Here is a 13,196-nt window from a genome sequence, read left to right on the forward strand (position 1 = left end):
GCAAGGTCATCATGAGATTCTCCAACCATTTTTTAATAGCTGTGCTTTCTTGAAATGGTACTCATCCCATTACTGCAACCATTTAGTTGTTTTCTGAAGTCCTGAGGAAGATGGGACTGTCAGCTACTTCTGAAGTCCTGAGGAAGATGGGTCTGTCAGCTATTGCTAGTGGGAAAACAGCACCCTGAAGCATCTTGAGCTGTCATCTTAGTCAACCAGAAGTCCAGACAATTTGGGTTTGCTTTTTTAAAAAAAGCAACAAACCCAACTGCCTATGGGACTTAAACAAGAGACAATTTTATCTGAAAAGAAAATGACTCCAGCAGGAATACCAAACAGGTTCCTGAAGACAGTTCCCTGCCATAATCTCCCCTGCTCTCCTACTGTTGAGGCTATCAAACTAGAATCCAGCATCTGGGCTGGTAGTCTCACAGTACAGTGACAACCTGTGGTAGACTCTATCTTGTACTTCTGAAAGAGCATGTTCTTAATCTTAATATGGACTTCCAAAAGATGTATTTTTAGTTAAGGTATGGTATTAATCAATATTACTGGAGGCCTTATAAGTAGATGAAATTGGAAGCCAGGAGTCCAAAAAATCCACAGGGAATAGTCAGAGGTCAGTAGAACTTGGAAGAGTAGACACAAGGAAAGAGAAAGCCCCATGTGATAGGAGGCAGAGATGCCAGCCAAGGAATCCCAAGGGTTGCAGCAAGTCACCACCAGAATGCTACCGACTTTGGGGAGAAAACAAATCCTGCTAATACCTCGATATTGACTTTTAACCTTTCAAACCATACGCTAATCAATTTCTGTAGTTAAACCAATCCATTACGAGGAATTTGTTGTAGCAGACACACTGACATCCTGATTTAGAGTCTCTGGCCTTACTTTGGTGATTCCAATAGCTTTATTATTTGGGATAGATTTCACATTTCTGCCAAATCAGGACAGCTCTTTCTGACAAAGATTCTGCCCCTCATCCACAAACCAGTTCAAATATGTCATCATGATGTTTTTCTAATTGCCAGACAGTAGGAAGAGAGTGGTGAAGGCAGTTGTATCAGCTGATTTGGGAGGTTCAAACTGTTGAAAAATACTCTGGCTAATTTAAGAAGATAAGAACTTATTGGAAATACATTGCAAGTTTCTAGGAGGCAGAAGAATAAAGCTTGAGTTTCTCAGAGATTTGGAAGCAGGAATTATAGCAGAAATCTCACTGCAAAGCCAGAGTGGTCAGGGTACTGCATTTGCATGGTGGAGAACCAGGCATTTTGGAGCGTTACCCTTTTCTAAGGCTCAAATTCCAAGAATAGAACATCTGCATGACCTAGTTTGTGTCAGGACTTGCCCACCACTTGGTTATAGAAGAGACTGGATTCCAATCCCACCTGTATTCAAAGGAAAAGGTAGTTTTTCAAGGAAACACTGGGATTCATTAAGAAAAGGAACTAGATATTGGGCAGCCAAAACACAAAAAAACAAAACCCACAAAATTCCCATATTGTCCACCACATTAGTTATTGAGATATCTGCATTGAGGAATTAATAGAAATGGTTACTATATTTGTAATACATCTTCCACTCTGGCATCTGCCAATTATCTCTTTGAACTAAGTACGAAGGCTGTTTCTCTTATTACAAAGCTCAAATTATTTTTGGATAGAAACAAAAGGTATGGGCCACCACAGGCATTCAAAATAAGAGATGCCAAAGTTGTATGTATGTGTGCATGCATGTGTGTGTGCATGTGTGTGTTTGTGCATGCATGCACATACATGAGAATTAAATATTAGAAAAAGCATTGGAGATTACTACTTACATAAAATCATACAGAAAATAAAAAGATTTTTAAAAATTAACAACAAAATCATATATATACATGTAGGTAGAATTTGGTAACTAGTAATCATCCCCAGGGTCTACCCCACAAAGCAAAGAGAGCCTTTGAATCTAAATATTTTAACATCCCTGCCACCGTTCCCTGGATATAAGAAAAATACCCCCAATAGGCTAAAGTGAGGGCAAGATGTAGTAAACTTTCAAATATGAGGAGTGATATCACTGAAGTGGCATTTCATATAAGAGATAGGGAAATTGTGAACCCAACCAGAATGGTAATTTGACAATTTAGCCTTTGTTTTCAGCAGCCTCAGTCATTCGGCAGCAAGAGATGAGTCTCTTAGAGCAGTCATGGGAAAGTCTGCAATTTCCATCTGTGTCTGGAGATGAGAATATGGACATTTAAGCTTTCCATTGTATGTCCCTAATCTGTCCAGGGCTCTTAGATTCAGCCACTACACTAAGCTTGGCCTTTCATACCACTCTATGACAACAACTGGTCTCTAGAAGTTTTGCTCTTCAATGAGAACTTTGTTCCAGGAAGGAGTGATACTCAAAATATTTAACCACTGTTACAGTACAGGCACTGACCAATCAGAATGGACACCAGCCACATGCAATAAACAACTATTAAATGCCTACCAGATGAATAGTCACCCTGAAATGAATGACTACATGTGATCAATTACTCAATTAATTTGTCACTGAGGTGGCGGACTTGGCCCAGTGGTTAGGGCGTCCGTCTACCACATGGGAGGTCCATGGTTCAAACCCCGGGCCTCCTAGACCTGCGTGGAGCTGGCTCATGCGCAGTGCTGATGCGCATGGGAGTGCCCTGCCATGCAGGGGAGCCCCACGCACTGCGCCCCATGGGGAGAGCCACCCAGCGCGAAAGAATGTGCAGCATGCCCAGGAATGGCGCCGCACACACGGAGAGCTGACACAGCAAGATGATGCAACAAGAAGAAACACAGATTCCCATGCCGCTGACAACAACCGGAACGGACAAAGAAGACGCAGCAAATGGACACAGAGAGCAGACAACCGGGGTGGGAGGGGAAGGGGAGAGAAAGAAAGAAAGAAAGAAATCTTTAAAAAAAAAAAAAATTTGCTACTGAAACCCTTGGGCTGCCAGATTATCAGCTTTGAGTGACCAACTGGATTTCCACACTCTTCCATCCCAGCTGAGACAGAAAACCAGTCCTGCATTCATCCCATTTTCTTTAGAATCTTTTGCTTGCAACACACTGCCAATTTTTGTACAGCCAGCGTACATTGTTACAGAAACAGCAGTTGGATCTGTCTACTAAAACAGATAAGACAATCATTGTCCTAGTGTCAGGAACTCACAGCACTGGCAGAAAATTTAAGATGCAGGCTTATAAATAGGCAGGATCTAAGGGAACCCAGGCAGCAAGAATGTCAGGTGAAGTTAGAGGGAGTTGCTGCTCCTGTCCCCACTGGACAATGCTAGAGCTCTGCCATCCCTGGAATGAATTATAAACTGTCCCTGCTCCTGCGTGTCACTCAGTCTATATGCATAGATTGATAGTTTGAATTGGGGGGATCCGGTTGACCAAAAATTCTAAGGGAACAAAGGGGAAGTGACCTTTGATTTTGGCTTGAGGCTGCGAGCAAAGCCAAATCGTCTACCAAGGCTCACACAACTGGGGATCCTCAAAAATGTGGAAAGAGGGTTCAAGGCTGGGAGAGGGGTGGGGAGGAAAAAGGAAAAGGGAAAAAGGAAAAAACACACAATGTTAACCAAGGAAAATTTAGACCGACTGAATCAGGATGCAAGAGCTGGCCTGGGGACGTTATGCAGGGAACTGGGGAAGAGTTCTAGAGAAAACCTGAGCTTTCATCCTCTTTTCTTTCCTTGCAGGACGATCCAACTTCATGGAACACAGGAAAGGAAACTATAGTTCCAACATCTTGTTTAATAAGCAAAAGTACTTATAGATTGGAAGCTCCTGAAATTCAACCAGATGCATGTTTGATCCTTTATCAAATGCTATACCTCCAAACCAGTTAGTGCTGTCTAATAAAAATGTCTCAATTCTGAGCTTTTAATATAGTAGGCTGAGTAATTACATATGGCCTGCCATGGCATGTAGCAGGACTGCACCACGGCTAACTGTCACCTGGCTACCATGCCCACACTTTCATTCCCCATATTTTCCTGCCTTTACAGCCCAGCATTCCACATTCCCTCAGTCTTGGACTAAAGATACTAGCTTGAAAATCATTTTTGTTTACCACTAGAATGTTGTTTAGAATTATCCAGTGATAGTAGTACCAAAATAATTTTCCAGCCACCGAGAATCATTAACTACTAAGACAAGGTTAGCAAAACATTGTGTCTCCCAAAATAAAAATTCCCAGACCCCTCCTAAGTTCTACTAAATCAAATGTCTAGGGTAATCTGTATTTTTAACAAAGTCCCTAAGTAATTTTGATGCAAGTTAGCCTGAATAAAAACTAGCTAATGTGTCTTTCCATAATTAGAACCTTAAAGAGGAATTATGAGAACTTCGGAGGCACATGCACACACACATCATTAATGACAAGACGATTCTATATGTACCTGATAAAGTAAAGCACCTGAGAAAAGGTGACTATAAATGTGCCAAACCAGATCAATTGAATGCTTTGTCAGGAGTCATTCTCTATTTGGGATTAAGGCAAAATATTAGTAGGATAAATTCTTTTCATTCCTGATCAGGCTATGAAAACTGCCAGAACAATAAACTGACAAACCCACCACAAACTGACCCTCTTCTGGCCATGTTCATCCCTCCATTTCTTCAGAGACCCTTTACTTGTCTAATAGACACTTTTCTTTCAACTCTGTAGCTACAATCTGAACTTGTTCAATAAACTGAAGTCTCAGGCAGCAGATGTGGCTCAAGTGGTTGAGTGCCTGCTTCCCACATGGGAGGTCCTGGGTTCAGTCTCTGATGCCTCCTAAAAACAAAAATAAACAAAAAGCAGACAAACCAAAACAAACAAACAAACTCAGGGGAGCCAATGTGGCTCAGCAGTTGAGTACCAGCTGCCCACACACGAGGTCCCAAGGCTCAATCCTCAGCCCCCCCAAAAAACTGAAGTCTCTTCTCCATTCAGTTTAGAGGTTAGAAAGCATAGTAGATATAAGAATGATGCTTGTTTTAGTCAGCTATTTCCACAATAATACTCAATAATAAATTATCCCAAAATGCAGTTGCATACAACAATAAGCATTTATTCTCATGTTCATCATAGGTCCAGCTTGAATTCTGTATTAGTCAGCCAGAGGGGTGCTGATGCAAAGTACCAGAAATCTGTTGACTTTTAAAAAGGGTATTTATCCGAGGTAGAAGCTTATAGTTTCCAGGCCATAAAGCATAGGTTACTTCCCTCACCAAAGTCTGTTGTCACGTGTTGGAGCAAGATGGCTGCCGATTCTGTAAGGGTTCAGCCTCCTTCTTCCTCTTAAGGCTCCATGGTCTCAGCTTCTTCAAGTATCAGTTGTAGGCTGGGATAAGTCTCATCTCTCGCCTAGGTTTGTTTCTCTCCAGGCTCAGCTGCTCTGCTCTCTCCACAAGGCCAGCTGTAAACTATCAGACAAATGGCTCATCTCTCTTCCTGGGGCTTCTGCCGTGTCTAATGGAGCTTTTTCTCTTTCCTCACGTATCTGTTTCTCTGTGTTCTTCTCCTCTGTGTTTACTTTCCAGGGCTCCAGTTCAAAACTCCAAATTCTGTTCTCTTCCACATCTTCTCTCTGTGAGTCCCCACCCACCAAGGGGGCATGTCCTACTGACATGGCCCAATCAAAGCCTTAATGATGATGATTATTTTTTTAAAGATTTATTTTTTATTTATTTCTCTCCCCTTCCCCCGGTTGTCTGCTCTGTGTGTCCATAACCTGTGTGTTCTGCATCTGCTTGCATATCTGGCAGCACTGGGAAACTGCATCTCTTTTTTGTTGCGCCATCTTGCTGTGTCAGCTTTTCATATGTGTGGCATCACTTCTGGAAGGGCTGCACTTTTTTCACATGGGGCGGCTCTCCCTGCAGGGCACACATCTTGAGTGTGGAGCACCCCTAGTAGGGGGAATCAAACCCTGGACCCTCCATATGGCAGGAGGATGCTCTATCAGTTGAGCCAAGTCTGCTCCCTTAATCATTATTTAATCAAGTAAAAGTGAAACCTCTGAAATCCAGTATAATCTAATACGCCCAGAGGAAGAGACCAGTTTACAAACATAATCCAATATCTATTTTTGGAATTCAAAAACAATACCAAACTGCAATAGATGCTAATAAGCTTTGGCTTGACTGGGTCGCTCTGCTTCTAGCAACAGGTCCATCTGGACTTGGGTCCTCTCTGAGGGTTAGGCTTAGGTCTGCTCCACATATGTTCATTCTGGGGTCCACATTAGAGGAGTAGCAGAAAATAAGTGAAAGCTTTCCTCCTGGCAAGGCAGAAATGCCAAAGGGCAAGCCCAACTATGTAAGCAGATTTCAAGCCTCTGCTTGAGTTGCATGGGCTAACATCCCACTGGTCAAAGAAAGTCACAGAACTGAGTCATAAGTTAAGGGGGAGTGTGGCAGTTTAAATTATTTTATGAATCCCAAAAAGAGAAAGAGTATGTTTTTTATCTAATCTATTCCTGTGGGTGTGATACCTTTTGATTGCATTAAATTTGGTTAAAGGGTCTTTGATTAGATTACTTTATAGGATGGATTTAGGGCTTTTGATTGGATTACATTAATGACACATTACTCAGGTTGAGTCTCCACCCCCTAGCTGGATCTGATATAAAGGGAGGCAGAGACAGCACAGGAAAAGGAAGTGGCCATATTATATTGATTCTGTGATGTGAGATAGAGAACTGCAAGAAAACAGAAGCCCCAGAGATGTTCAAAGAACAGAGGACCAGAGAGAGAATGAAGAGGCCCAGTAAGAGACAAGCCCTATGCCAGGTTTGCCATAGCTGCAGAGAGGCAGAGACCACGGCAGAGGTCAGCAGCCATCTTGCTTTGCCACGTGGTAGCTGACTTTGGTGACAAAGCATCTCCTGCGTGCCCTGATTTGGATTCCTCACAACCTTGGAACTACAAGTTATTACCCCAAATAAATCCCCTTTATAAAAGCCAACCCATTTCTGGTACTTTGCATCAATAGCCCTTTGGAAAACTAAAACAGGGAGGGAAGTACATTCCACCTCTAATGAGTTTGAATCTGAAAAGTCTTACTGCAAAAGGGACAGATACAGAAATAAGTGAAGAAATGGGGCCAATAATTTAACTGCTATAGTCTGCCTTCTTGGTCAAAATATACTCACCTCCATCCCAAGACCCTTAAAGCCTTATTCAGTCAGACTTGAGGTCTAGTATCTTGTGACCAACATTAGATCCAGGTGAAGTTCCTCTTGATCCAGAAACCTATGAACTGAAAAGGTAAGTGTTTTAGTTTGCTAAAAGCTGTTAGGAACAATATACCAGAAATAGGTTAGATGATACAACGGGAATTTATTAGGTTAAAAGCTTGCAGTTCTAAGGGTGTGAAAAGGTCCAAATCAAAGCAACATCAGAGATGCTGTGTCAATGAAGGTTGGCGCTGGAGGTCCTAGGTTCCTGCCATGTGGCAGACACAATGGTGGCTTTGTAGGTTTCTGCCTTCTCCTCCAGGTAAGCTCAGCTGTGGGTGACAAGGCATGTGGCAGTGCCTGCTCATCTCTCTCCTCTCCTCTGGGCCTCATTGCTTTACCTTCTTGCACTCTGTGGGCCTTCTCTCTCAACCTCTTGGGGACCTCTTTCTATGAATCGATGCTCCGCTGATTCCAGGCTCTAGCCTCCAGGACCTCTCTCTCTGTCTCTCCAGCTTTCTCTCTGTGTCTGTAGCTTTTTAGTCCTTCATTTATAAAGGACTCCAGTAAGAGGATGAAGACCCACGCTGGTTCCTATAATCTAATCAAAGGCCCTTAACCAAAGATATCTAATCAAAAGTGATCTCAGCAGAATCTAGACCTGAATCTAATCAAAAGGACCTATCTACAATAGGTTTACAGGCACAGGAATGAGACCCGTTTAAGAACAGGCATTTCTACCACGCTAACGAAGTTGTCAATGTGGGAGGAGCGGGGAGTGTGTGGAGTGGAGTATATGGGAACCTCTTATATTTTTAATGTAACATTGTATGTGATCTATGTACCTTAAAAAAAATGTTACTAGAAAAAAAACCCCAGGATTTTCTGCAGTCCACAAAAGACTTAAGCCAGCAAGCAAGTTATCTGCCTCTTACACATCCAAAATAAAACGGTGGCACAAAAATAGAATTGCTGCACTAAATAATTATAAAACCTGAGGGAAGCAGATGTAGCTCAAGTGGTTGAGTGCCTGCTTCCCATGTATGAGGCCTCAGGTTCAATCCCCAGTACCTCCTAAAAACAAAACCAACAGACCACAACAAAAAAACCTCTCACTGGGGAATGGATGTAGCTTAGTAGATGAGTGTCTGTTTCCCATGTATGAGGTCCTAGGGTCAATCCATGGTACCTCCTAAAAACAAAACAGCATCAACAACAAATAAAGAACTGAGAAAATGTGAAGCATATAGAACCATAAAATCTGGTTCATATGAAATCTGAACCCATCCTATTTAAAAGTGAACATATCTCCCTTTTGGTTTTTGTTATAGCAGAAACCCCTTTTGAGATGCCTGTTTCAGTATTTACCAGTTTTTCCACAGAGTGTTGCATATCAAACCACCCCAAAACTCAGTGGCACAAAGCATTAAGCATCCTAGGAGTAGGGAATGTTCCTTTATTGGGCCTTGGTTCTGGTCTGTGGAGTGGCTCCCCAGTCCACTGTTCTTCACAACTCTTCCCTCCACCCCTGGGAGATCTTCCTTTTCCATCCTCCTCCTGTACACTTTCTAGAGAAGTTGTTGGAAAATACATCATTTTGGTGGCTGAGCAGTCCCCTCAGCTTGCTTGACATCTGTAGAAAGTTGGAGGCCCAGAGAGCTTTTTCTCAAATAGTCTCAGTCTCTTTTAGTGCAGGCTCTTAGTGCCTTTGTTAATACAGCTCTTTCAAGAAACTTGTGGGCTTCCCATGTATTTGACTTCATGTGCCAAAAGCTACATCCACAATTTTTTGATACATGTCTCCCCCAGCTCAGTTACAAATATTTGGGTACAACACATTTCTGTGTTATTATGTCCTTAATCCAACACTTTTGTCCAATTGAGAGGATCTATTTGCACCAGCTTATTTTGTTCAGTGCCCTTAACAAAGGGCACTACAACTACACCCTTGATTTGGTTCATTTCCTGATGCCATCTGTATTAGTCTGCCGATGCAAAGTACCAAAAAAAGTTGGCTTTTATAAAGGGTATTTATTTGGGGTAAAAGCTTACAGTTACAAGGCCCTAAAGAGTCCAACTCAAGGTGGCTTTCTCACCAAAGTAATTTGCCATGAGTTGAAGAAAGATGGCGGGCAGTCTCTGCCTGGTCTCTCCTTCCTTCTTTCTCTTAAGGCTCTGTGGCCCTAGCTTCTTCCAAGCTCAGCTGTAGGCTTGCATAGGGCTCATTTCTTTTCGGGCATTCTCAGCTGCTCAGCAGCTCTGTTCTCTTCAACTGCAAACCATCAGGCAAATGGCTCATCTCTTCCCCGGCTTTAGCTGTTTGAGCCTTCTTTCTGTCACACGACAAAGTTCTCTCCTCTGGCATCTATGGAGTTCTCTCTCTTCCTGTGTGTCTGTTTGAGTGGGTGTCCGCTTATATCAGCCTATCAAAGGGAGGGGACTCAATCTGAGTCATGTCCTTTTGACATGGTAAAATCAAAGCCCTAATCTTAACAGGTAATTTAATCAAGACATGTCCACCAAATCAAATACATTCAAAGGGTATCACACCCAGAGGAATAGATCAGTTTCCACATGAAATCTCTCTTTTTGGGATTCATAAATAAATGTAAAAGGCTCTAGATATAAACTTTTTCCTAAGGTGATATAGTAATGGTTTCCCTTCCTTTTGGAAAGAAAAGTTTCATTTTTCCAACTGTACCATTTCTGGGCTACCTATATCGCCTTTAAATTCTAAAACAAACCAGTCCATTCTCTTATGCACACAAATCTTTCTTGTAGTATCTTATCAAAAGGAGTGTTTTAGTGGAGTGGGTATAATTTAGTGATTGAGTGCCTGCTTTGTGTATATTAGATCCCAAGTTCAATCCCTGGTAACTCCATAAAAATATATATATTTTTTTCAAAGCAGTGTTTTAATTTGCTAGGCTGCCAAAATGCAATATACTAGAAATGGGTTGACTTTTACAATGGAGATTTATTAGGTAGTAAGCTTACAGTTTTGAGGCTGAGAAAATGTCTAAATCAAGGCTCGTCAGGTGATGCTTTCTCCCTGAAGACCAGCTGCTGGTGGCCCTGGACACCTTGCTCATATGTAAGGCACATGGAGGTGTCTACCAGTCTCTTCCTTCTCTTCCGGTTTTCACTTGTTTTCAGCTTCTGGCTTCCTTTGTCTTTCTCCCTGCTCCTGTGGCTTTCTCTCTCACCTCTGTGGGTTTCTCTGTGTGTCTCTCTCCATATTTATCCCGTTCCTAAAGAGTTCCAGTAAGAGGATTTTGACCCACCCTGGGTCATGCCCTACTGAAATAACCTAATCAAAAGAAGGTCCCATCTACAATAGGTTCACATCCACAGGAATGAATTCTCCCTAAGAACATGACTTTCTGGGGTCCAAAAAAGCCTCAAACTACCACAAGCAGCCTGTAACAAATAGCTCATGCATTTAACATTTTACCATGAAATATCCTTTTCCAACTCTACAATCTCAAGTATCTTTTCTTCCTTCCAGATTATCATGGGCCACTGTTGTTCCTCATCATCTTCCCTGCTGACTATAACAGATTCCTTGCCAACCACCACTTTGTCATGAAGCCACTGCCATAAATCTTAGGCTTTTGTTACAGCAGGAGCCCCTTCTCAATATCAATTTTGATATTTACTAGGTTTTTCTCGCAATAATGTTGCATATCATACCACCCCAAAAATCAGTGACACACGACAATAAGCATTTAGTCTAATGCTCATGGGTCTGCGAACAGAATGAGAATCAGCTAATCTAGGCTGGGATTGGCTATGTGGCTCTGCTTTAAGGTGCAGATCTAGCTAACCTTGGCTCCTCATGCAAGTTGGGCCCACCGTTGGACCATGCATGTTCATTCAGACTGGGGCCCAGGCTGAAAGGGCAGCCTTTTACCAGGAGAAGGCATCCCTTGCTAATGGTGGAAGTGCCAGAAGGCAAGCACAACCTTGCAGGCTGGTTTCCGGCCCCTGCTTGCTTCACATCTGCTAACATCCCATTGACCAAAGCAAGCCACAGTGTACCAGTCAGGTTATTAACTTGATTAACTCAGCTTCAAATTTCACCCTTCCATACCTGCACTGTGATAATGGACTGAATTCCTTAAGGATTTCTTTTTTATAGTGAGCAAAATATTAACACATTAACCTTTGTCACTAGGCAGTGCTGGAGAAATGCTGCAGGAGGAAGGGGACTTCAATTCCTGGTTCTCACTGCATATTTTTCCTTTTTTACCTGGCTCCTGCTGCAGTGTTGGTCAGTGGTGCAAATGTGTGTGCCCCATGTTTGAGTCTAGAGAATGAAGTCCCTAGACGACCACAAAGTCCTGGCCAGGCTGCTGACCACCTTCCTGTCCCCATCCCCATCCCCACCCCCAACGTGGACACTGTGCTCCAACCTTGCACGTCCAGCTGTGCCCCAGTGCCCTCTATGTGCAGCCTACCAGCATCCGCTTGCTTCTGACCCAGAGGTTTGTTTCCCACGCCCCACCCCCCACATGTGGGCACTGCATGCTCCAGGCCTCACATGTGCAAGGGGCTGACCTCCACACAGAGGGTTCCCTCTGGGGACTGTGACCCACCCTGGGTGGGGCAACTCAGCAAGTGGACTGCAATCACACCTTCTTCAAAGAAATCTGAACCCTAGCCTTGGGGAGGGGTCCCCTGTGCATATTTGTCCTTGCTCGAATACTCTCCCTCACTAGGGCATCCTGTAGAAGATTCTTTATACCTTTATAGTTACTTTCCTTTCATAACTTAATAATTCTTTATATTAAGTGCCCCCTGTTTAGATTACTGTGTGGTCTTTGTCTCCAGTTGGGTTCAAACTGATAGATATGGTCAAGTCGAGAGTAGACTGGTGGAAAGGACACACACCTCTGGGGAAGAAACTGAAAAGACACTTGGCAAAAGGTGTGGTTACAGGAAGGGGTGAAAATTTGGGGCTAATAGTTCAATCTACTGTATCTCAATATGCCAGGAGAGAGAATTATGTTGAAAGAATCATCACAGTCTGAGGAAGAGTAGTAGTTAAGGTGACTAAGGGCATTTCTAGTTTGTAAAATATCAGGTAAAGGGAAAAAAACCCAGCAGGGGGCACCTGGATTTGAACCAGGGACCTCTTGATCTGCAGTCAAATGCTCTACCCCTGAGCTATACCCCCTGCTAGTCTAAATTCCCTTCTCAGCATATTTTACCTTCATGACCACACCCAAAGATTCTAGAATTTACACTAAATTCTGTTCATTCTGAGGCAGCCTATAGGAACTGGCAGACCCAGAAACAGACAAAACCGCCACAAACTGACCCTCTTTTGACCATGAGTTCACCCTTCCATTGCCCCAGAGATGCTTTACTTGTCAAATGGGCACTTACCCACTCTGTAGCCATAACATGAACATCAGTACCTGGTGGTAGGGAGGCACCAGGTTTGAGAATAAGGGCTTACCACCAGAAACTCCCTGCATCCTTCCTTTTTCCTTCCTTCCTTCTCTACTCCCTTAGCACCATCTCCTTTGACCCATCTTCAGCACTCTCATTCTTCCCCACCCTCACCACCTGCCTTCCTCTCACATCTTATAACCTCTGCTCTTCCTCTTTCTCTGGTCTAGTCTGTGGCTAAGGTAGTGTCTTAGGGGTTTGGCTGAACCCAGGGGAGACAGAGCATTGGAGAGAGTGCAGCCCCTAACTCCTTCAGGCAGCACAACTGAGGATACTAAGACTAGTCATGTAGCCACCTGTTTGGGGGCTCAGAGCCCAGGACCAAAGAGCCCATGACATTTGGTTAGAGAGCTCTCCTTCCCTCTACTCCACAGCAGGAGATGGATTCCTGAATTTGCCCATTTTTGTTGGCAGACGTCCATTCACACAGTGAGGACACACACCAGTCCTTCCTACAAACCAACAGGCCCTAAAGCTGACAAGGACTTACAGAAAAGACAGTAATCTAAAGGTATGCCACAGGGCATCAAAGAGATTCACAATA

General features: G+C 43.2%; 1 long non-coding RNA gene and 1 other non-coding gene across 2 annotated transcripts in view; both read right to left on the reverse strand.

Moving 5' to 3' along the window:
* LOC131278550 (uncharacterized) overlaps positions 1-13,196 on the reverse strand; it is a 202,091-nt gene that overhangs the window by 136,623 nt on the left and 52,272 nt on the right. Inside the window, exon 2 of the long non-coding RNA XR_009185915.2 lies at positions 7,172-7,278. This is a non-coding gene — a long non-coding RNA (uncharacterized lncRNA). The remainder of the gene's footprint in view (positions 1-7,171; positions 7,279-13,196) is intronic.
* On the reverse strand, positions 12,303-12,374 carry TRNAC-GCA (transfer RNA cysteine (anticodon GCA)). Its single transcript has one exon. It is a non-coding gene; the product is annotated as a tRNA-Cys (tRNA).

Source organism: Dasypus novemcinctus, chromosome 5, assembly GCF_030445035.2.
Source record: "Dasypus novemcinctus isolate mDasNov1 chromosome 5, mDasNov1.1.hap2, whole genome shotgun sequence".
NCBI lineage: Eukaryota > Metazoa > Chordata > Mammalia > Cingulata > Dasypodidae > Dasypus > Dasypus novemcinctus.